Genomic DNA, 26,464 nt, shown 5'->3' on the forward strand with positions numbered 1-26,464 from the left:
CTAGATGGGCCCGGTGTTTGTGTCGGCCACTAGGGTCGCTTATCTTACTCACACAGCTACCTCATTGCGCCTCTTTTTTTCTTTGCGTCATGTGCTGTTTGGGGAGGGTTTTTTGGAAGGGACATCCTGCGTGACACTGCAGTGCCACTCCTAGATGGGCCCGGTGTTTGTGTCGGCCACTAGGGTCGCTTATCTTACTCACACAGCTACCTCATTGCGCCTCTTTTTTTCTTTGCGTCATGTGCTGTTTGGGGAGGGTTTTTTGGAAGGGACATCCTGCGTGACACTGCAGTGCCACTCCTAGATGGGCCCGGTGTTTGTGTCGGCCACTAGGGTCGCTTATCTTACTCACACAGCTACCTCATTGCGCCTCTTTTTTTCTTTGCGTCATGTGCTGTTTGGGGAGGGTTTTTTGGAAGGGACATCCTGCGTGACACTGCAGTGACACTCCTAGATGGGCCCGGTGTTTGTGTCGGCCACTAGGGTCGCTTATCTTACTCACACAGCTACCTCATTGCGCCTCTTTTTTTCTTTGCGTCATGTGCTGTTTGGGGAGGGTTTTTTGGAAGGGACATCCTGCGTGACACTGCAGTGACACTCCTAGATGGGCCCGGTGTTTGTGTCGGCCACTAGGGTCGCTTATCTTACTCACACAGCTACCTCATTGCGCCTCTTTTTTTCTTTGCGTCATGTGCTGTTTGGGGAGGGTTTTTTGGAAGGGACATCCTGCGTGACACTGCAGTGACACTCCTAGATGGGCCCGGTGTTTGTGTCGGCCACTAGGGTCGCTTAGCTTAGTCATCCAGCGACCTATGTGCAAATTTTAGGACTAAAAATAATATTGTGAGGTGTGAGGTATTCAGAATAGACTGAAAATGAGTGTAAATTATGGTTTTTGAGGTTAATAATACTTTGGGATCAAAATGACCCCCAAATTCTATGATTTAAGCTGTTTTTTAGTGTTTTTTGAAAAAAAACACCCGAATCCAAAACACACCCGAATCCGACAAAAAAAATTCGGTGAGGTTTTGCCAAAACGCGGTCGAACCCAAAACACGGCCGCGGAACCGAACCCAAAACCAAAACACAAAACCCGAAAAATTTCTGGCGCTCATCTCTACCCAGGATTAGAACCCATGACCTGCTTCACTGACAGCAGACACTTTACTGATGGAGTTATTTGCTCCTGTACAGGAAGCATGAGAATTCTAACTATTTGAAGTTACGTGTAATTGTCAGAGAAGTATCTTCATATAGTTACAATTCTCATATTTCCTATACAGGAGCAAACAGCTTCATCAGTAAGGTGTCTGCTTCCAGTGTAATAGGTTGTGGTTTCTAATCCTGGGTGTGATACTTGTAAAATGTGTATATTCAGTATAATAAAGAGGGTGGGATTTGTAAGGTGCAGGGACTAGTGAGGAAGTCGGCCACTGAAAAGACAGCGACAGCTATCAATTTACTTAATTCACTGGTGTCACAGAATGGGAGGAGAGGTGCCCCCCTTCAGAGCAGGAGCCCGGCGGCAGATGACTCCGTTGCCTCCCAGAGTTCTGCCTCTACATATAATTCTGTGTGAGGCTATCACTGATGTATGTTGGCAGCAATTAAATCAGTTACTGCAACTATCCTGATGGGGCTGTTACAGACATGCAATCAGGATACCTTATTAGGGCTCTCTGGTCCCTCCTCCATATTCACCCCACTGCACTGCTTAATGTGGGAGATAGGGATGATGCGCCCCAGAGGCGTCTCCAACCCTGTCACTCAGGCTTTACCAAGGGTAGGAAAGTCCACCCTCTGCCTCCATTGTCACTGACCTAGGCCGCCTCCCTCATCACTGACATGGGAGTTCTCTGGAAGACCGAACCAGCTCCGCTCGATCACCGGAGCTCGTCGATTAAAGCAGGTACCGTCCTGAACCCAGTTCTGATGCTGTCTGAGGCTGACTACACTGAGTAGAGCGTCCCCGTCAGCGCAGCATCTCCCGTGCTCTTTCTCCGTCCCTTCAGAGCTCTCCCAGCAGTCTCTCAGCAGCACAATATGTCCTCCCCACAGTTACCTCAGGGCTCCCCCAACTGCCACAAACTGTCCCTTCCTGTACCACCTGACAGCACTCATGTGACCTGCTCCTGACATCATGAGCAACTGCCAGGAATGCTGGGAATTATCTTCATTATAGATTAAAACAACTTTGCCTGACATTATATTATCATAAATAATTACCCATACACATACATATTATTGGGGCATGAGACAGCACATATAAGCTCACTTTTTCAAACAAGTGTGATACCCATATATCTATACAGAGGGCCATTTGCTCGGATATCACAATCACATGCAAAACACACACACACATGTAGAAGTTAACATGGAAGCCACACACACACACACACACACAAAGAGGCTCACACAAATAGATACAAAAGTCACACACACACACACACACACACACACACACACACACACACACACACACATACCCTCCACTCCACTCACTCTTTACCTACAGCAGAGTGCAGTCTCACTGGCTGGGCCGGCTCTGGATGTGCACTATGCAGCAGCATCTCCTCTCTTCCAGCCATGTGAGCAGCAGGCAGCCTGAGTCCCCACATAGCTCTGGCCCCTGGGGCCCTGGTAGCCCCGCCCCGTGCTGAGTTCCTTTATCTCCTGCTCAAGCGACAAGCGGCTTCCAGAAGCACGGCTACCTGCTGGCATTTGGAGCCATTCAGCCGGCAGTATGAGTCACTGTACTACCAGCGATAGGGGCGGTGCTTCAGACTGTCACTGGCAAGCTACATTAGCGGGGAAATTAAATTACTGGCTGCAGCAGCAAAGCAGATGCTGTGGGCCTATTTTGATGTGGGGGCCTGGAGCTGCAGCTCCACCTGCCCCATTGTTAATTCGGCCCTGCCTGTCACATAACACATGTCACCTGAAGCTGCTTCCAGAAACGTGACAAAGAGTTCAGTGTACTCCTATGGCCTCTACGATAAGTAGAGCTTAATCCAATAGAGCACATTCGGGCATAGTACAATGGTAGATTCCCAGTAGAAATGTGCAGCCAAAAAGTCTTGATTGACAGTGTGCTGCTATCATGTCGGCATGTACCAGGAAGAATCTCTAAGGAGTGCTTCCAACACCTTTTTGAATCAATGAAATCGATTTTGAATAACTACTTTGTTGCCTCAGACACCTATACCTTATATATTGCTAATAGATTAAATTTACCAATTTAAAATAGTTATGCCTTCCGCCAACTCCCTATTAGAGTTCTCTGTTTGTTTTAATGCATCTCAACAGCACTGTGATTTTACAGACATGTTACCTCATTCACTCTAGTGGACTTTAAGTCTCATTTCCTTGTTGCCTTTTGGCCCTTGTTTGTTTATAACTAAAGTATAACCTGATGGGTTTTGCCTTGCTATAATGGATTCTACTTATACTACCTTTTTGTATTTTCAGTTTAAATGCAGGCTTTTACACTCGGTTTTGTATTTTATGTTGTGTTACAATATAATACGCAAATCATTCTCAGGATACAGGCTGCGGTTATTGTTTAGATTGTATTGCACTAAATTGTCATTTATTCTGTGGGCGCACGCTGTGGTAAGGCAGTGGCATCTCTATTTCATACATGGGGGCCCATTTATCAAGCTTTGGAGAGTGATGAATAGCACCGTGATAACGTACCAGCCACTCAGCTACTAGGCTCTCCAAGGCTTGATAAGTCTTGGTATTGGTCTGGAAAAATGAGAAATTAGCTGTTAGAAGTAGAGATGAGCGGGTTCGGTTTCTCTGAATCCGAACCCGCCAGAACTTCATGTTTTTTTTCACGGGTCCGAGCGACTCGGATCTTCCCGCCTTGCTCGGTTAACCCGAGCGCGCCCGAACGTCATCATGACGCTGTCGGATTCTCGCGAGGCTCGGATTCTATCGCGAGACTCGGATTCTATATAAGGAGCCGCGCGTCGCCGCCATTTTCACACGTGCATTGAGATTGATAGGGAGAGGACGTGGCTGGCGTCCTCTCCGTTTAGAATAGATTAGAGAGACACTTGATTTACTAATTTTGGGGAGCATTAGGAGTACTCAGTACAGTGCAGAGTTTTGCTGATAGTGACCACCAGTTTTATTTATAATCCGTTCTCTGCCTGAAAAAAGCGATACACAGCACACAGTGACTCAGTCACATACCATATCTGTGTGCACTGCTCAGGCTCAGGCCAGTGTGCTGCATCATCTATTATCTATATATAATATTATATATATCTGTCTGACTGCTCAGCTCACACAGCTTATAATTGTGGGGGAGACTGGGGAGCACTACTGCAGTGCCAGTTATAGGTTATAGCAGGAGCCAGGAGTACATAATATATTATATAGTGAGTGACCACCAGACACACAGTGCAGTTTATTTAATATATCCGTTCTCTGCCTGAAAAAAGCGATACACACAGTGACTCAGTCAGTCACATACCATATCTGTGTGCACTGCTCAGGCTCAGGCCAGTGTGCTGCATCATCTATATATATTATATATCTGTCTGACTGCTCAGCTCACACAGCTTATAATTGTGGGGGAGACTGGGGAGCACTACTGCAGTGCCAGTTATAGGTTATAGCAGGAGCCAGGAGTACATAATATTATATTAAAATTAAACAGTGCACACTTTTGCTGCAGGAGTGCCACTGCCAGTGTGACTAGTGACCAGTGACCTGACCACCAGTATATATAATATTAGTAGTATACTATCTCTTTATCAACCAGTCTATATTAGCAGCAGACACAGTACAGTGTGGTAGTTCACGGCTGTGGCTACCTCTGTGTCGGCACTCGGCAGCCCGTCCATAATTGTATATACCACCTAACCGTGGTTTTTTTTTCTTTCTTTATACATACATACTAGTTACGAGGTATACTATCTCTTTATCAACCAGTCTATATATTAGCAGCAGACACAGTACAGTGCGGTAGTTCACGGCTGTGGCTACCTCTGTGTCGGCACTCGGCAGCCCGTCCATAATTGTATATACCACCTAACCGTGGTTTTTTTTTCTTTCTTTATACATACATACTAGTTACGAGTATACTATCTCTTTATCAACCAGTCTATATATTAGCAGCAGACACAGTACAGTGCGGTAGTTCACGGCTGTGGCTACCTCTGTGTCGGCACTCGGCAGCCCGTCCATAATTGTATATACCACCTAACCGTGGTTTTTTTTTCTTTCTTTATACATACATACTAGTTACGAGTATACTATCTCTTTATCAACAGTCTATATATTAGCAGCAGACACAGTACAGTGCGGTAGTTCACGGCTGTGGCTACCTCTGTGTCGGCACTCGGCAGCCCGTCCATAATTGTATATACCACCTAACCGTGGTTTTTTTTTCTTTCTTTATACATACATACTAGTTACGAGTAGAGATGAGCGCCTGAAATTTTTCGGGTTTTGTGTTTTGGTTTTGGGTTCGGTTCCGCGGCCGTGTTTTGGGTTCGAACGCGTTTTGGCAAAACCTCACCGAATTTTTTTTGTCGGATTCGGGTGTGTTTTGGATTCGGGTGTTTTTTTCAAAAAACACTAAAAAACAGCTTAAATCATAGAATTTGGGGGTCATTTTGATCCCAAAGTATTATTAACCTCAAAAACCATAATTTACACTCATTTTCAGTCTATTCTGAATACCTCACACCTCACAATATTATTTTTAGTCCTAAAATTTGCACCGAGGTCGCTGTGTGAGTTAGATAAGCGACCCTAGTGGCCGACACAAACACCGGGCCCATCTAGGAGTGGCACTGCAGTGTCACGCAGGATGTCCCTTCCAAAAAACCCTCCCCAAACAGCACATGACGCAAAGAAAAAAAGAGGCGCAATGAGGTAGCTGTGTGAGTAAGATTAGCGACCCTAGTGGCCGACACAAACACCGGGCCCATCTAGGAGTGGCACTGCAGTGTCACGCAGGATGGCCCTTCCAAAAAACCCTCCCCAAACAGCACATGACGCAAAGAAAAAAAGAGGCGCAATGAGGTAGCTGTGTGAGTAAGATTAGCGACCCTAGTGGCCGACACAAACACCGGGCCCATCTAGGAGTGGCACTGCAGTGTCACGCAGGATGGCCCTTCCAAAAAACCCTCCCCAAACAGCACATGACGCAAAGAAAAAAAGAGGCGCAATGAGGTAGCTGTGTGAGTAAGATTAGCGACCCTAGTGGCCGACACAAACACCGGGCACATCTAGGAGTGGCACTGCAGTGTCACGCAGGATGTCCCTTCCAAAAAACCCTCCCCAAACAGCACATGACGCAAAGAAAAAAAGAGGCGCAATGAGGTAGCTGTGTGAGTAAGATTAGCGACCCTAGTGGCCGACACAAACACTGGGCCCATCTAGGAGTGGCACTGCAGTGTCACGCAGGATGTCCCTTCCAAAAAACCCTCCCCAAACAGCACATGACGCAAAGAAAAAAAGAGGCGCAATGAGGTAGCTGACTGTGTGAGTAAGATTAGCGACCCTAGTGGCCGACACAAACACCGGGCCCATCTAGGAGTGGCACTGCAGTGTCACGCAGGATGTCCCTTCCAAAAAACCCTCCCCAAACAGCACATGACGCAAAGAAAAAAAGAGGCGCAATGAGGTAGCTGACTGTGTGAGTAAGATTAGCGACCCTAGTGGCCGACACAAACACCGGGCCCATCTAGGAGTGGCACTGCAGTGTCACGCAGGATGTCCCTTCCAAAAAACCCTCCCCAATCAGCACATGATGCAAAGAAAAAGAAAAGAAAAAAGAGGTGCAAGATGGAATTGTCCTTGGGCCCTCCCACCCACCCTTATGTTGTATAAACAAAACAGGACATGCACACTTTAACCAACCCATCATTTCAGTGACAGGGTCTGCCACACGACTGTGACTGATATGACGGGTTGGTTTGGACCCCCCCCAAAAAAGAAGCAATTAATCTCTCCTTGCACAAACTGGCTCTACAGAGGCAAGATGTCCACCTCATCTTCACCCTCCGATATATCACCGTGTACATCCCCCTCCTCACAGATTATCAATTCGTCCCCACTGGAATCCACCATCTCAGCTCCCTGTGTACTTTGTGGAGGCAATTGCTGCTGGTCAATGTCTCCGCGGAGGAATTGATTATAATTCATTTTAATGAACATCATCTTCTCCACATTTTCTGGATGTAACCTCGTACGCCGATTGCTGACAAGGTGAGCGGCGGCACTAAACACTCTTTCGGAGTACACACTTGTGGGAGGGCAACTTAGGTAGAATAAAGCCAGTTTGTGCAAGGGCCTCCAAATTGCCTCTTTTTCCTGCCAGTATAAGTACGGACTGTGTGACGTGCCTACTTGGATGCGGTCACTCATATAATCCTCCACCATTCTATCAATGTTGAGAGAATCATATGCAGTGACAGTAGACGACATGTCCGTAATCGTTGTCAGGTCCTTCAGTCCGGACCAGATGTCAGCATCAGCAGTCGCTCCAGACTGCCCTGCATCACCGCCAGCGGGTGGGCTCGGAATTCTGAGCCTTTTCCTCGCACCCCCAGTTGCGGGAGAATGTGAAGGAGGAGATGTTGACAGGTCGCGTTCCGCTTGACTTGACAATTTTGTCACCAGCAGGTCTTTCAACCCCAGCAGACCTGTGTCTGCCGGAAAGAGAGATCCAAGGTAGGCTTTAAATCTAGGATCGAGCACGGTGGCCAAAATGTAGTGCTCTGATTTCAACAGATTGACCACCCGTGAATCCTTGTTAAGCGAATTAAGGGCTGCATCCACAAGTCCCACATGCCTAGCGGAATCGCTCCCTTTTAGCTCCTTCTTCAATGCCTCCAGCTTCTTCTGCAAAAGCCTGATGAGGGGAATGACCTGACTCAGGCTGGCAGTGTCTGAACTGACTTCACGTGTGGCAAGTTCAAAGGGCATCAGAACCTTGCACAACGTTGAAATCATTCTCCATTGCACTTGAGACAGGTGCATTCCATCTCCTATATCGTGCTCAATTGTATAGGCTTGAATGGCCTTTTGCTGCTCCTCCAACCTCTGAAGCATATAGAGGGTTGAATTCCACCTCGTTACCACTTCTTGCTTCAGATGATGGCAGGGCAGGTTCAGTAGTTTTTGGTGGTGCTCCAGTCTTCTGTACGTGGTGCCTGTACGCCGAAAGTGTCCCGCAATTTTTCTGGCCACCGACAGCATCTCTTGCACGCCCCTGTCGTTTTTTAAAAAATTCTGCACCACCAAATTCAAGGTATGTGCAAAACATGGGACGTGCTGGAATTTGCCCATATTTAATGCACACACAATATTGCTGGCGTTGTCCGATGCCACAAATCCACAGGAGAGTCCAATTGGGGTAAGCCATTCCGCGATGATCTTCCTCAGTTGCCGTAAGAGGTTTTCAGCTGTGTGCGTATTCTGGAAAGCGGTGATACAAAGCGTAGCCTGCCTAGGAAAGAGTTGGCGTTTGCGAGATGCTGCTACTGGTGCCGCCGCTGCTGTTCTTGCGGCGGGAGTCCATACATCTACCCAGTGGGCTGTCACAGTCATATAGTCCTGACCCTGCCCTGCTCCACTTGTCCACATGTCCGTGGTTAAGTGGACATTGGGTACAACTGCATTTTTTAGGAGACTGGTGAGTCTTTTTCTGACGTCCGTGTACATTCTCGGTATCGCCTGCCTAGAGAAGTGGAACCTAGATGGTATTTGGTAACGGGGGCACACTGCCTCAATAAATTGTCTAGTTCCCTGTGAACTAACGGCGGATACCGGACGCACGTCTAACACCAACATAGTTGTCAAGGACTCAGTTATCTGCTTTGCAGTAGGATGACTGCTGTGATATTTCATCTTCCTCGCAAAGGACTGTTGAACAGTCAATTGCTTACTGGAAGTAGTACAAGTGGGCTTACGACTTCCCCTCTGGGATGACCATCGACTCCCAGCGGCAACAACAGCAGCGCCAGCAGCAGTAGGCGTTACACGCAAGGATGCATCGGAGGAATCCCAGGCAGGAGAGGACTCGTCAGACTTGCCAGTGACATGGCCTGCAGGACTATTGGCATTCCTGGGGAAGGAGGAAATTGACACTGAGGGAGTTGGTGGGGTGGTTTGCGTGAGCTTGGTTACAAGAGGAAGGGATTTACTGGTCAGTGGACTGCTTCCGCTGTCACCCAAAGTTTTTGAACTTGTCACTGACTTATTATGAATGCGCTGCAGGTGACGTATAAGGGAGGATGTTCCGAGGTGGTTAACGTCCTTACCCCTACTTATTACAGCTTGACAAAGGGAACACACGGCTTGACACCTGTTGTCCGCATTTCTGGTGAAATACCTCCACACCGAAGAGCTGATTTTTTTGGTATTTTCACCTGGCATGTCAACGGCCATATTCCTCCCACGGACAACAGGTGTCTCCCCGGGTGCCTGACTTAAACAAACCACCTCACCATCAGAATCCTCCTGGTCAATTTCCTCCCCAGCGCCAGCAACACCCATATCCTCCTCATCCTGGTGTACTTCAACACTGACATCTTCAATCTGACTATCAGGAACTGGACTGCGGGTGCTCCTTCCAGCACTTGCAGGGGGCGTGCAAATGGTGGAAGGCGCATGCTCTTCACGTCCAGTGTTGGGAAGGTCAGGCATCGCAACCGACACAATTGGACTCTCCTTGTGGATTTGGGATTTCAAAGAACGCACAGTTCTTTGCGGTGCTTTTGCCAGCTTGAGTCTTTTCAGTTTTCTAGCGAGAGGCTGAGTGCTTCCATCCTCATGTGAAGCTGAACCACTAGCCATGAACATAGGCCAGGGCCTCAGCCGTTCCTTGCCACTCCGTGTGGTAAATGGCATATTGGCAAGTTTACGCTTCTCCTCCGACAATTTTATTTTAGGTTTTGGAGTCCTTTTTTTACTGATATTTGGTGTTTTGGTTTTGACATGCTCTGTACTATGCCATTGGGCATCGGCCTTGGCAGACGACGTTGCTGGCATTTCATCGTCTCGGCCATGACTAGTGGCAGCAGCTTCAGCACGAGGTGGAAGTGGATCTTGATCTTTCCCTAATTTTGGAACCTCAACATTTTTGTTCTCCATATTTTAATAGGCACAACTAAAAGGCACCTCAGGTAAACAATGGAGATGGATGGATTGGATACTAGTATACAATTATGGACGGGCTGCCGAGTGCCGACACAGAGGTAGCCACAGCCGTGAACTACCGCACTGTACTGTGTCTGCTGCTAATATATAGACTGGTTGATAAAGAGATAGTATACTCGTAACTAGTATGTATGTATAAAGAAAGAAAAAAAAACCACGGTTAGGTGGTATATACAATTATGGACGGGCTGCCGAGTGCCGACACAGAGGTAGCCACAGCCGTGAACTACCGCACTGTACTGTGTCTGCTGCTAATATATAGACTGGTTGATAAAGAGATAGTATACTCGTAACTAGTATGTATGTATAAAGAAAGAAAAAAAAACCACGGTTAGGTGGTATATACAATTATGGACGGGCTGCCGAGTGCCGACACTGAGGTAGCCACAGCCGTGAACTACCGCACTGTACTGTGTCTGCTGCTAATATATAGACTGGTTGATAAAGAGATAGTATACTCGTAACTAGTATGTATGTATAAAGAAAGAAAAAAAAACCACGGTTAGGTGGTATATACAATTATGGACGGGCTGCCGAGTGCCGACACTGAGGTAGCCACAGCCGTGAACTACCGCACTGTACTGTGTCTGCTGCTAATATATAGACTGGTTGATAAAGAGATAGTATACTCGTAACTAGTATGTATGTATAAAGAAAGAAAAAAAAACCACGGTTAGGTGGTATATACAATTATGGACGGGCTGCCGAGTGCCGACACAGAGGTAGCCACAGCCGTGAACTACCGCACTGTACTGTGTCTGCTGCTAATATATAGACTGGTTGATAAAGAGATAGTATACTCGTAACTAGTATGTATGTATAAAGAAAGAAAAAAAAACCACGGTTAGGTGGTATATACAATTATGGACGGGCTGCCGAGTGCCGACACAGAGGTAGCCACAGCCGTGAACTACCGCACTGTACTGTGTCTGCTGCTAATATATAGACTGGTTGATAAAGAGATAGTATACTCGTAACTAGTATGTATGTATAAAGAAAGAAAAAAAAACCACGGTTAGGTGGTATATACAATTATGGACGGGCTGCCGAGTGCCGACACAGAGGTAGCCACAGCCGTGAACTACCGCACTGTACTGTGTCTGCTGCTAATATATAGACTGGTTGATAAAGAGATAGTATACTCGTAACTAGTATGTATGTATAAAGAAAGAAAAAAAAAACCACGGTTAGGTGGTATATACAATTATGGACGGGCTGCCGAGTGCCGACACAGAGGTAGCCACAGCCGTGAACTACCGCACTGTACTGTGTCTGCTGCTAATATATAGACTGGTTGATAAAGAGATAGTATACTCGTAACTAGTATGTATGTATAAAGAAAGAAAAAAAAACCACGGTTAGGTGGTATATACAATTATGGACGGGCTGCCGAGTGCCGACACAGAGGTAGCCACAGCCGTGAACTACCGCACTGTACTGTGTCTGCTGCTAATATATAGACTGGTTGATAAAGAGATAGTATACTCGTAACTAGTATGTATGTATAAAGAAAGAAAAAAAAACCACGGTTAGGTGGTATATACAATTATGGACGGGCTGCCGAGTGCCGACACAGAGGTAGCCACAGCCGTGAACTACCGCACTGTACTGTGTCTGCTGCTAATATATAGACTGGTTGATAAAGAGATAGTATACTCGTAACTAGTATGTATGTATAAAGAAAGAAAAAAAAACCACGGTTAGGTGGTATATACAATTATGGACGGGCTGCCGAGTGCCGACACAGAGGTAGCCACAGCCGTGAACTACCGCACTGTACTGTGTCTGCTGCTAATATATAGACTGGTTGATAAAGAGATAGTATACTCGTAACTAGTATGTATGTATAAAGAAAGAAAAAAAAACCACGGTTAGGTGGTATATACAATTATGGACGGGCTGCCGAGTGCCGACACAGAGGTAGCCACAGCCGTGAACTACCGCACTGTACTGTGTCTGCTGCTAATATATAGACTGGTTGATAAAGAGATAGTATACTCGTAACTAGTATGTATGTATAAAGAAAGAAAAAAAAACCACGGTTAGGTCACTGGTATATACAATTATGGACGGGCTGCCGAGTGCCGACACAGAGGTAGCCACAGCCGTGAACTACCGCACTGTACTGTGTCTGCTGCTAATATAGACTGGTTGATAAAGAGATAGTATACTACTAATATTATATACTGGTGGTCAGGTCACTGGTCACTAGTCACACTGGCAGTGGCACTCCTGCAGCAAAAGTGTGCACTGTTTAATTTTAATATAATATTATGTACTCCTGGCTCCTGCTATAACCTATAACTGGCACTGCAGTAGTGCTCCCCAGTCTCCCCCACAATTATAAGCTGTGTGAGCTGAGCAGTCAGACAGATATATAATATATATAGATGATGCAGCACACTGGCCTGAGCCTGAGCAGTGCACACAGATATGGTATGTATGTGACTGAGTCACTGTGTGCTGTGTATCGCTTTTTTCAGGCAGAGAACGGATTATAAATAAAAGTGGTGGTCACTGGTCACTATCAGCAAAACTCTGCACTGTACACTACTGAGTACTCCTAATGCTCCCCAAAATTAGTAAATCAAGTGTCTAAACGGAGAGGACGCCAGCCACGTCCTCTCCCTATCAATCTCAATGCACGTGTGAAAATGGCGGCGACGCGCGGCTCCTTATATAGAATCCGAGTCTCGCGATAGAATCCGAGCCTCGCGAGAATCCGACAGCGTCATGATGACGTTCGGGCGCGCTCGGGTTAACCGAGCAAGGCGGGAAGATCCGAGTCGCTCGGACCCGTGAAAAAAAACATGAAGTTCTGGCGGGTTCGGATTCAGAGAAACCGAACCCGCTCATCTCTAGTTACGAGTATACTATCTCTTTATCAACCAGTCTATATATTAGCAGCAGACACAGTACAGTGCGGTAGTTCACGGCTGTGGCTACCTCTGTGTCGGCACTCGGCAGCCCGTCCATAATTGTATATACCACCTAACCGTGGTTTTTTTTTCTTTCTTTATACATACATACTAGTTACGAGTATACTATCTCTTTATCAACCAGTCTATATATTAGCAGCAGACACAGTACAGTGCGGTAGTTCACGGCTGTGGCTACCTCTGTGTCGGCACTCGGCAGCCCGTCCATAATTGTATATACCACCTAACCGTGGTTTTTTTTTCTTTCTTTATACATACATACTAGTTACGAGTATACTATCTCTTTATCAACCAGTCTATATATTAGCAGCAGACACAGTACAGTGCGGTAGTTCACGGCTGTGGCTACCTCTGTGTCGGCACTCGGCAGCCCGTCCATAATTGTATATACCACCTAACCGTGTTTTTTTTTTCTTTCTTTATACATACATACTAGTTACGAGTATACTATCTCTTTATCAACCAGTCTATATATTAGCAGCAGACACAGTACAGTGCGGTAGTTCACGGCTGTGGCTACCTCTGTGTCGGCACTCGGCAGCCCGTCCATAATTGTATATACCACCTAACCGTGGTTTTTTTTTCTTTCTTTATACATACATACTAGTTACGAGTATACTATCTCTTTATCAACCAGTCTATATATTAGCAGCAGACACAGTACAGTGCGGTAGTTCACGGCTGTGGCTACCTCTGTGTCGGCACTCGGCAGCCCGTCCATAATTGTATATACCACCTAACCGTGGTTTTTTCTTTCTTTCTTTATACATACATACTAGTTACGAGTATACTATCTCTTTATCAACCAGTCTATATATTAGCAGCAGACACAGTACAGTGCGGTAGTTCACGGCTGTGGCTACCTCTGTGTCGGCACTCGGCAGCCCGTCCATAATTGTATATACCACCTAACCGTGGTTTTTTTTTCTTTCTTTATACATACATACTAGTTACGAGTATACTATCTCTTTATCAACCAGTCTATATTAGCAGCAGACACAGTACAGTGCGGTAGTTCACGGCTGTGGCTACCTCTGTGTCGGCACTCGGCAGCCCGTCCATAATTGTATATACCACCTAACCGTGGTTTTTTTTTCTTTCTTTATACATACATACTAGTTACGAGTATACTATCTCTTTATCAACCAGTCTATATATTAGCAGCAGACACAGTACAGTGCGGTAGTTCACGGCTGTGGCTACCTCTGTGTCGGCACTCGGCAGCCCGTCCATAATTGTATACTAGTATCCAATCCATCCATCTCCATTGTTTACCTGAGGTGCCTTTTAGTTGTGCCTATTAAAATATGGAGAACAAAAATGTTGAGGTTCCAAAATTAGGGAAAGATCAAGATCCACTTTCACCTCGTGCTGAAGCTGCTGCCACTAGTCATGGCCGAGACGATGAAATGCCAGCAACGTCGTCTGCCAAGGCCGATGCCCAATGTCATAGTACAGAGCATGTCAAATCCAAAACACCAAATATCAGTAAAAAAAGGACTCCAAAACCTAAAATAAAATTGTCGGAGGAGAAGCGTAAACTTGCCAATATGCCATTTACCACACGGTGTGGCAAGGAACGGCTGAGGCCCTGGCCTATGTTCATGGCTAGTGGTTCAGCTTCACATGAGGATGGAAGCACTCAGCCTCTCGCTAGAAAAATGAAAAGACTCAAGCTGGCAAAAGCAGCACAGCAAAGAACTGTGCATTCTTCGAAATCCCAAATCCACAAGGGGAGTCCAATTGTGTCGGTTGCGATGCCTGACCTTCCCAACACTGGACGTGAAGAGCATGCGCCTTCCACCATTTGCACGCCCCCTGCAAGTGCTAGAAGGAGCACCCGCAGTCCAGTTCCTGATAGTCAGATTGAAGATGTCAGTGTTGAAGTACACCAGGATGAGGAGGATATGGGTGTTGCTGGCGCTGGGGAGGAAATTGACCAGGAGGATTCTGATGGTGAGGTGGTTTGTTTAAGTCAGGCACCCGGGGAGACACCTGTTGTCCGTGGGAGGAATATGGCCGTTGACATGCCAGGTGAAAATACCAAAAAAATCAGCTCTTCGGTGTGGAGGTATTTCACCAGAAATGCGGACAACAGGTGTCAAGCCGTGTGTTCCCTTTGTCAAGCTGTAATAAGTAGGGGTAAGGACGTTAACCACCTCGGAACATCCTCCCTTATACGTCACCTGCAGCGTATTCATAATAAGTCAGTGACAAGTTCAAAAACTTTGGGTGACAGCGGAAGCAGTCCACTGACCAGTAAATCCCTTCCTCTTGTAACCAAGCTCACGCAAACCACCCCACCAACTCCCTCAGTGTCAATTTCCTCCTTCCCCAGGAATGCCAATAGTCCTGCAGGCCATGTCACTGGCAATTCTGACGAGTCCTCTCCTGCCTGGGATTCCTCCGATGCATCCTTGCGTGTAACGCCTACTGCTGCTGGCGCTGCTGTTGTTGCCGCTGGGAGTCGATGGTCATCCCAGAGGGGAAGTCGTAAGCCCACTTGTACTACTTCCAGTAAGCAATTGACTGTTCAACAGTCCTTTGCGAGGAAGATGAAATATCACAGCAGTCATCCTACTGCAAAGCGGATAACTGAGTCCTTGACAACTATGTTGGTGTTAGACGTGCGTCCGGTATCCGCCGTTAGTTCACAGGGAACTAGACAATTTATTGAGGCAGTGTGCCCCCGTTACCAAATACCATCTAGGTTCCACTTCTCTAGGCAGGCGATACCGAGAATGTACACGGACGTCAGAAAAAGACTCACCAGTGTCCTAAAAAATGCAGTTGTACCCAATGTCCACTTAACCACGGACATGTGGACAAGTGGAGCAGGGCAGGGTCAGGACTATATGACTGTGACAGCCCACTGGGTAGATGTATGGACTCCCGCCGCAAGAACAGCAGCGGCGGCACCAGTAGCAGCATCTCGCAAACGCCAACTCTTTCCTAGGCAGGCTACGCTTTGTATCACCGCTTTCCAGAATACGCACACAGCTGAAAACCTCTTACGGCAACTGAGGAAGATCATCGCGGAATGGCTTACCCCAATTGGACTCTCCTGTGGATTTGTGGCATCGGACAACGCCAGCAATATTGTGTGTGCATTAAATATGGGCAAATTACAGCACGTCCCATGTTTTGCACATACCTTGAATTTGGTGGTGCAGAATTTTTTAAAAAACGACAGGGGCGTGCAAGAGATGCTGTCGGTGGCCAGAAAAATTGCGGGACACTTTTGGCGTACAGGCACCACGTACAGAAGACTGGAGCACCACCAAAAACTACTGAACCTGCCCTGCCATCATCTGAAGCAAGAAGTGGTAACGAGGTGGAATTCAACCCTCTATATGCTTCAGAGGTTGGAGGAGCAGCAAAAGGCCATTCAAGCCTATACAATTGAGCACGATATAGTAGGTGGAATGCACCTGTCTCAAGTGCAGTGGAGAATGATTTCAACATTGTGCAAGGTTCTGATGCCCTTTGAACTTGCCACACGTGAAGTCAGTTCAGACACTGCCAGCCTGAGTCAGGTCATTCCCCTCATCAGGCTTTTGCAGAAGAAGCTGGAGGCATTGAAGAAGGAGCTAAAAGGGAGCGATTCCGCTAGGCATGTGGGACTTGTGGATGCAGCCCTTAATTCGCTTAACAAGGATTCACGGGTGGTCAATCTGTTGAAATCAGAGCACTACATTTTGGCCACCGTGCTCGATCCTAGATTTAAAGCCTACCTTGGATCTCTCTTTCCGGCAGACACAGGTCTGCTGGGGTTGAAAGACCTGCTGGTGACAAAATTGTCAAGTCAAGCGGAACGCGACCTGTCAACATCTCCTCCTTCACATTCTCCCGCAACTGGGGGTGCGAGGAAAAGGCTCAGAATTCCGAGCCCACCCGCTGGCGGTGATGCAGGGCAGTCTGGAGCGACTGCTGATGCTGACATCTGGTCCGGACTGAAGGACCTGACAACGATTACGGACATGTCGTCTACTGTCACTGCATATGATTCTCTCAACATTGATAGAATGGTGGAGGATTATATGAGTGACCGCATCCAAGTAGGCACGTCACACAGTCCGTACTTATACTGGCAGGAAAAAGAGGCAATTTGGAGGCCCTTGCACAAACTGGCTTTATTCTACCTAAGTTGCCCTCCCACAAGTGTGTACTCCGAAAGAGTGTTTAGTGCCGCCGCTCACCTTGTCAGCAATCGGCGTACGAGGTTACATCCAGAAAATGTGGAGAAGATGATGTTCATTAAAATGAATTATAATCAATTCCTCCGCGGAGACATTGACCAGCAGCAATTGCCTCCACAAAGTACACAGGGAGCTGAGATGGTGGATTCCAGTGGGGACGAATTGATAATCTGTGAGGAGGGGGATGTACACGGTGATATATCGGAGGGTGAAGATGAGGTGGACATCTTGCCTCTGTAGAGCCAGTTTGTGCAAGGAGAGATTAATTGCTTCTTTTTTGGGGGGGGTCCAAACCAACCCGTCATATCAGTCACAGTCGTGTGGCAGACCCTGTCACTGAAATGATGGGTTGGTTAAAGTGTGCATGTCCTGTTTTGTTTATACAACATAAGGGTGGGTGGGAGGGCCCAAGGACAATTCCATCTTGCACCTCTTTTTTCTTTTCTTTTTCTTTGCATCATGTGCTGATTGGGGAGGGTTTTTTGGAAGGGACATCCTGCGTGACACTGCAGTGCCACTCCTAGATGGGCCCGGTGTTTGTGTCGGCCACTAGGGTCGCTAATCTTACTCACACAGTCAGCTACCTCATTGCGCCTCTTTTTTTCTTTGCGTCATGTGCTGTTTGGGGAGGGTTTTTTGGAAGGGACATCCTGCGTGACACTGAGTGCCACTCCTAGATGGGCCCGGTGTTTGTGTCGGCCACTAGGGTCGCTAATCTTACTCACACAGCTACCTCATTGCGCCTCTTTTTTTCTTTGCGTCATGTGCTGTTTGGGGAGGGTTTTTTGGAAGGGACATCCTGCGTGACACTGCAGTGCCACTCCTAGATGGGCCCGGTGTTTGTGTCGGCCACTAGGGTCGCTTATCTTACTCACACAGCGACCTCGGTGCAAATTTTAGGACTAAAAATAATATTGTGAGGTGTGAGGTATTCAGAATAGACTGAAAATGAGTGTAAATTATGGTTTTTGAGGTTAATAATACTTTGGGATCAAAATGACCCCCAAATTCTATGATTTAAGCTGTTTTTTAGTGTTTTTTGAAAAAAACACCCGAATCCAAAACACACCCGAATCCGACAAAAAAAATTCGGTGAGGTTTTGCCAAAACGCGTTCGAACCCAAAACACGGCCGCGGAACCGAACCCAAAACCAAAACACAAAACCCGAAAAATTTCAGGCGCTCATCTCTAGTTAGAAGCATTGCATCACTCTATTACAAGTACTATACATTTGCTGAATGTTTTATTTCTCTTTATGTCTTCTACTGGATTGGGTTTGGGAGACCAGCAGTTAAGATGCTGGTGGTCTAAATACCAACCCCGGCATCCCGACTGTGTTCAATCCCAACAGGAGCTCCACACTAAAGGAACCCTAATCCTAACATCCCCCCAACCCTAACCCTTCCTTCCTGCAGCCTAAACCTAACCCTCACTCTGCAGTCTAACCCTAACCCTCCCCCCGCAGCCTAACCATAACCCTCCCTGGCATACTTATGTTTGGGATCACGGCGGTCGGGAATCTGGCATTGGCATTCTGACAGGTGACAATTGTAGTGATGCTTTTGCTTCAATAAAAAAAAAAAAATACCACCTGTAATATTGTGTCACTCCAAAATTATCCCATCTGTAAATGGTTGTGGTACAGTATATAGATATGCTAGATTATTTTTTTTAGATATTTTTGATCACTCAGTCATTTACATATAGCCATTACATTAAATGTTTTTCTTACTAGGCACTGTTGAAAGTAATATACAGTACAGTTAGTACCATTGTTATCTCACATTCTGTTCTACTATATGTCAGTTGGAATGTATAGCTGTGTCCTAAATTTTAGACCATTTTATCCAGTTAACACCCGTGGAGCCATGTTCTAACAATAGAATTTCACACTGTAATGTGTTAATTGAATTCCAAACATCTCACCTTGGCACAATTACTCTATGAGATGACAGTGACAACAGCTACGTCTAGCTACATAATGAACACCGAATAATTTAGTGACATCTTAGTGTCCAAATTGGATACTGAATTGTTTTTTCTTTATTGTGTTGACTTGCTTGATAACTTCTGACTTTACTGGGGGCTTGTTGGTCTTATGGTCACATGAGGAAGACACAAACAGATTGTTAGTTATCATCATCTGACCTAATTTTCCAACCTGCCAATTAACCCACTGAGGACGTTATTCAGCTTCAGTTTTGCTAATTTAGCAAAACTGCAACTGCTAGATCTCCCATGCTGGGGGCCACCCAGCACAGGGCAATGCCCCCCAGCATGCTAATTGTTGCAAGCAAAGTGATTGCAATGCAATTGCAAATGCATCACAGTACCAAAATAAGGGTATGGTTTGATAAAACTTCCTGGAGCAGCGAAACGCGTCAGACCAAGACCCTGTGAGTGGACAGAATCGATCAGTTCCAGATTTGCTTCACCTAGCACCAAGGACAACTTCATCCAAAACTCCAGCTGACCATCTATGAACCAGGACTCCAACACTGCCAGTTGCTGTTGCCATACGAACCATTAATTATCTGGATTCCCAACATTGGAACACAGAACTGGTAAAATACATCCAGCTGGATGAACTACCATGAATTGCTTTATTCAAAGTGCAAGTGACTGTCCATGTGTCAATCTATTATGTGGTGACATTTGCCATCTGGACGCAATACACTGATTTCCACAATGAGTCTGTTCTATTGAGACTGCTGTACATTCATTTTCTTTATTAAGGAATTTCTTTTTAAATGTCTATTTTAATTGTGTGATATTAAATGCATGAATTTATGTGACAATTTATATTTATGTCATAGCGCTGTATATTTTACTCTATATGTACAATGACTAGATTGTGGCATACTGGCACATTCTGTTGGGGATGGGAACATGGGCTCCAGGAAGACCATGGCACAATCTATGAGGAACCTGTATGCTCTTACTGTGTCATGTGGGTTTCCCCTAACAGTTACGGCAGTTCTAGTTTCCTACCACAGTCCAAATAATATTGAAGATGCCAAACAGTGGTCAGTTACCATTTACTAGGCTATGCCATGTAAATGCTCTTTTTGTCATCAGTATTTTTTATTGGAGTTGTAAACCAATTATGGGGTACAGAAAAGAATAAAGGGGAGGGAAGGAGCAATGGGAAGGGGAGTATGATAAATGCAATAAATATATAGGAATAACATACCAAAATAATAAATATACTAAACATAAAACACAAGACAAATACAGTCAGTATTACATCAAAAAAGAAGAATATTTGTTTCAACTGGATTGGAGTGAATCCTATAGCGAGTATTTATGAACAAATTGTGCACCTTCACCATCTGTGAGGTACTTTTGGTTACCACATCACAAAGGAAGAGGATGCTAGGGTCGAAAAGGAGGCACATAAGTTGTTGCCATCTAATAGTAACATAGTAACATAGTTTCTGAGGTTGAAAAAAGACAATTTGTCCATCGAGTTCAACCTATTTGTGGTCTCCTACGCTGTATTATTTTCAGGACTAATTTTAACTGGTGCTAAAGTTGGCCGTCATGTTTATTACTCTATTTTATAACTATAGTGTGTGATCTATGCAAAATAACCCTGTATATCCTTATCCCTTAGGAATTTATCTAGACCATTCTTAAAAGTGTTGACCGAGTCCTGCATTACTACTCTCTCAGGCAGGGAATTCCAAACTTGTTGATAAGGGGTATATTTTTCCTTCTCTTCTATTCCCCTCCTTTTCTCTGTCTGATTCTATTGTTTGTATTATTACAGGTTGAGTATCCCTTAACCAAAATGCTTGGGACCAGACGTATTTTGGATATCGGATTTTTCCGTATTTTGGAATAATTGCATACCATAATGAGATATCATGGTGATGGGACCTAAATCTAAGCACAGAATGCATTTATGTCACATATACACCTTATACACACAGCCTGAAGGTCATTTTAGCCAATATTTTTTATAACTTTGTGCATTAAACAAAGTGTGTGTACATTCACACAATTCATTTATGTTTCATATACACCTTATACACACAGCCTGAAGGTCATTTAATACAATATTTTTTATAACTTTGTGTATTAAATAAAGTTTGTGTACATTGAGCCATCAAAAAACAAAGGTTTCACTATGTCACTCTCACTCAAAAAATTCCGTATTTCGGAATATTCCGTATTTCGGAATATTTGGATATGGGATACTCAACCTGTACTATATTTCATATCTTTGAAGCAAATGTATAATTTTAACCTTTTAGTGATTTATAATAATTTATCACTAATTGTGTACCTTTTAATAACAAACCCGCAGAGGTTGTATGTAGACATATATATCTTTAAATCATTAGGAATATTCTGTTCATGGAAGAATGCACGCCAGTCATATAGAATGTAAAACGTAAGAATGTATTTCAACAAATAATTGCTACTCATAGAATTCACTTTTATCATTAAACAGTATTGGTCAAATACAATGCAAGTCACCATATAATAGTTTCACAGATTCAAACTATATAAGAAAGAAACAGGATGAAAGAAGTGTAAAAATGTATGTATGTGTGTGTGTGTATTTATTACTGGGGAGATATCACTCAAAGCACTGAGCTTCACAGATTGCATAAAATGAAACCCTAGGTTTATTGATATATATTGGAAAGATATATACCTTAAAGAAATATCTTAGGGGATTAGTTTTGGTTTATGTGTGTGTTTGTGTGTGTGGGGGAGGGGCAGCATGTGACTGTATGGTCCACAGACCGCATGGGACAGAAGCTAGACTCCATTTTGGGAAAACTCCCATGATTCCAAAGTCTGTAACACATGGTTCAAAAGGGAATGCCAGCAGCCATTTTAGGTTTGCAGGTTCAAACACATGGCATTCTTTGCTAGACCATAAAGTCACATAGCAGAAGCCATATATATAAACTACATATCTCTGAAAGACTCCACTATATTCCAGAATGTAGAAACTTCAACATAATGCATATGTGCTGATTTTACAATTCCAAGCCATCTAATTACATTTCACAATTCCAAGCCATCTAATTACATTTCACAATTCCAAGCCAACACAGTATCTCAATAACCAGAGCATATTGTATGCTGGCTATGCTATATAATGTAGCCTGTAATTATGTGCCAATCCCGGTCTGTACCTTTGGAATAAACACATCCTACATTATGCTAACTTTTCAAGCCTAAATCCAACTAATTCCAGCCTTCCAAGACCAGCACCATATATCTCATGCTGTCCATATGAGCCATCACAAGACCAGATCACCAAGTAACCACAAATATCAGCATGCCATTGCAACAAGCACATGACTACAGTAACAAAAGGAAGTATGTGTCTACTTCTATATTTCAGCAAGATGCACTATATAAAACCACTACAAACTGTTATAAATCACCATCCACAAATGTATACCAGAAATGCTATACTACAGGTTGTCTAATGTTCCAATTACCATTACAGATTTCACAGAGTATTATCACCAACACATAACAATCACATAATTGCACAAGCATCATTAACCTTAAAGTTAAATGTATTTACAAATTAACTATTTTATGTCATTAAGCCATGTGTGTACAATACTTAGCCTTAGTAAGGAGATCGGTCCTGGTGATGAGCAATCCATGCTTCTGGAGTCTAGGTTGATTCTGAGTGAGTGAGCTCTGTGATTTCAGCTGTTCAGGTAGTACATTCAACCTGTGGGTGTGTCTTCTACAGGAAGTGTGTGTCTAAACAGCATGTGGGCTAGCTGTATCAGTGAACTGGGCTGGCCATGTGCTGGGATTGTCTGTTCAAATGCTAACTAGCCAAGACTACAGTGTAGAGATGTTAATTAGGCCTGGCTAAAGCAAGCACGTTACAGAAGCCAATATTACCAATTCATTCTTTGTATAATAGTAAAATATAATATATGTCTCTAAAATGGATATAAGGAAATTACTCTGTAACATATCCCCCTGTTGACAGTGATCTGGCATTCGACAAATTAAACTGACATACAGTCAAAAACATTTTAGTGTAAGTGTGTGTTCTGTGTTAGTACAGGTGTCTAAAGAAAGAAAAGATTTAGTTTGGAAAAGATTACAACAAAGTCATTTCACAGTTCAAAGTATAAAGTAATGAAGGGGTTGAGAAGAGGCATTTCTCCCCTGCATCACCACAGGTAGATGGAAAAAAACCTTGTTTTTATATTTATGCATACTTATGCAAGGACAACAAAATCTGCCTATGTGGGGAAGCCCTTTAGTAATATTCCTCAACAATGGAAACTAAAGGCCTAGTTATTTCTTTGTGAAGTCTTCTTCGCATAGTGTGGTGGGGTCTTCTGAGATTGTCATCATCCCTTGGACCATCTGGTTCAGGTCATCTGTGTCCGATACTTCTGGTCTGTGTCCTGTCTGATCATCTAAGGGTCCATGCAGTCATCTTTGGATATATCGTCTGTCTACAGCTGGGCTCGTCCTTCTCATCTGTATCTACGTAGGAAATAAAGAGGTATCAGTTTGGATGTCTCTTTCTACCTACCCATGATGTCTTCTCTTCCATCCGATCACCTGTAGTCTTTTGATATCCTTCTGTTGACTTGTTTCCCTGTAGATGCGAGAAACAGAAACTCTTCCAGAGCATTAGTTGTCCCTCCCCACCCTCTATGATACTTTATGATTTTGTATACTCCATTCTGAAATTTTTAAAAATCACATTTGCCACTATTTGCGAGTGCTACAGATTGAACTTCACATTATTGTATCCACTAGATGGCATCCAGATCCTAGGATGCCTTTGCTTTTCACATTACCATAAAACATTTCTCCAAAAATGTCCCGATATTCAGGATTTTCACATATATTTATCCTGAACTAACCCATATACCACCTCCCCTTTCTCCTGTCCAATAATCTGTATATTAATTGGGAAGGAGAATCAAGGAAGTCTTGGGCTCTTTGACAAATATTTGCACTGTTTCTTGATGTTCTGTGAAAATAGAAACATTAGTACACATAATACAATTACTGTCAAAATTAAAGTTTTTCCTATCTATAGCAAACACACAAACTGTTAATAAGTTTTACCCAAATAGATTACCAATAACACAACATTGCCCTCTACAACCTATTTAAATATGAGACCATTCTTTTACCTGCTATGGACCGGTAATGATAAGATGAAACAACTCAAGTTAACAGACCAATCATATATCAGATATTAGGCAACCATTAGCTCAATATCTTATGATTGTGATTTTATAGTTTCTTTGCAAACAGCTGATCTAATGCCTGTTCTGCAAAGCCACTTTTCTTACATGAACAAATTTCTCCATTTTCTGGTTAAAAGAAACCACGAATTGTCCTACCATTTGATCTAACATCATCAATATCTGGGACTTCCAAAACTCCTAAAGCACAAGAGTGTCTCTACTGGTCATCAGAGGTAAAAAAAAAAAAAAATCAAAATTACCACTATATGCATTTAAGGATAACTTACCTTCCCACAGTTTCAATAATTACTGTCACAGTTTAAACAGGATGATCATATTTTATGACCTATGGTCATCCCCCTGTCCTGGTGTATAAGACCATAAACATAAGAATTATCCTTAATTCCTTAATTCTGAACATTTCAATTTAACTAGGGTTTACAGAGATTTGTGAACACAAAAATAAAATCATATTTGTATCAGCTTTAAACAAGCACTTGGGATTTATACAACCTTTCCATATGTACTGTTACAACAGTTGTGACAATGTTTATCCAATACTGGGGTATATTTACTAAGGTCCCGATTTTGACCGAGATGATGTTTTTTCTTCAAAGCGGTGAGGTTACTTTCGGTCAACCGCTGACCACAAAGTTCCCACCATTGGTTACAATGGAGCGCATAGGCGCTACATTGTAACACTGCCGGGTGCTGCCTGTCATACACTACAGGAGCACACAGCCAATCAGGAGGGTGCCACAATGTGGCGCTCCCTGATTGGCTGTTGGAACCCTCTTAGACAGAAGTCAGAGGGTGTTACTGGCATTCGAGGAAAGGGGTCCCATGTGAAAACATGGGGCCCCTTTCAGTGCGAGGTCGGGTGTCCGTTTTGTTATTTTGCAAAGTACCAGGATTACAAATAGAAAAAAAGAGGAACCATCTACACTGGATTATGTGAGTATAATTTTTTCAACAGGTACACCATGGATTCTACATGGAGAAGAGGACCGACCCTCGTGTGAACATAGGTAAGTATGTGTATATGGAGGTGTGGATGTATGTATTAAACTTTTACTTTCAAGGTGTGTGTCTTCTGTTTTTATGGGGGTATTTTTTTAGTAGTAGTACTACAGGTACCAGCGGGCCCGGTTTTCCACCGCATACTGGTACTTGTGGTTCTCCAAGTACCAGCTTGCGGGGGAGGCTTGCTGGGACTTGTAGTACTGCTACTAAAAACAATATTCAATTTTTGACAAAAAGGCTATCAGCCTCCCATCCGCAGCCCTTGGATGGGGGGGGACAGCCTCGGGCTTCACCCCTGGCCCTTGGGTGGCTGGAGGGGGGGGACCCCTTGATTGAAGGGGTCCCCACTCCTCCAGGGTACCCCGGCCAGGGGTGACTAGTTGGTTATGTAATGCCAGGGCCGCAGGGACCTAGATAAAAGTGTCCCCCGGCTGTGGCATTATGTATCTGGCTAGTGGAGCCCGGTGCTGGTTTCAGAAATACGGGGGACCCCTACGCTTTTTGTCCCCCGTATTTTTGGAACCAGGACCAGGCGCAGAGCCCAGGGCTGGTTGTTTAAATATGGTGGAACCCCTGACATTTTTCCCCCCATATTTTTTCAACCAGGACCGGCTCAAAGAGCCCGAGGCTGGTTTGGCTTAGGAGGGGGGACCCCACGCAATTTTTTTTTTATTTTAACACTGATTTCTATTTTAATAAAGGTGCACAATGAAGCCCAGCATGGATCTCTCAGATCCGGCCGAGATTCATTGTATTAAAGTCGGCTGTGTTTTACAAGTCACTCACGTAAAACACTGCAAAAAAAAAACGAATGACATCGACATCGGTAAATACGAAAATGCAGAATACGACAGCTTAGTAAATTAGTCGTAATAAATTCAAAAAGTTGCAACTTTACACTTTCGA

The 26,464-nt window shown here is 44.4% G+C and overlaps 1 long non-coding RNA gene across 1 annotated transcript in view; it reads right to left on the minus strand.

The window, feature by feature from the left end:
• Nucleotides 1-2,062, minus strand: part of LOC134943655 (uncharacterized) — a 67,519-nt gene extending 65,457 nt beyond the window's left edge. Inside the window, exon 1 of the long non-coding RNA XR_010181666.1 lies at nucleotides 1,821-2,062. This is a non-coding gene — a long non-coding RNA (uncharacterized LOC134943655). The remainder of the gene's footprint in view (nucleotides 1-1,820) is intronic.
• Nucleotides 2,063-26,464: the final 24,402 nt, after the last annotated feature.

The sequence above is a fragment of the Pseudophryne corroboree genome, chromosome 7, assembly GCF_028390025.1.
Source record: "Pseudophryne corroboree isolate aPseCor3 chromosome 7, aPseCor3.hap2, whole genome shotgun sequence".
NCBI classification, from domain to species: Eukaryota; Metazoa; Chordata; class Amphibia; order Anura; family Myobatrachidae; genus Pseudophryne; species Pseudophryne corroboree.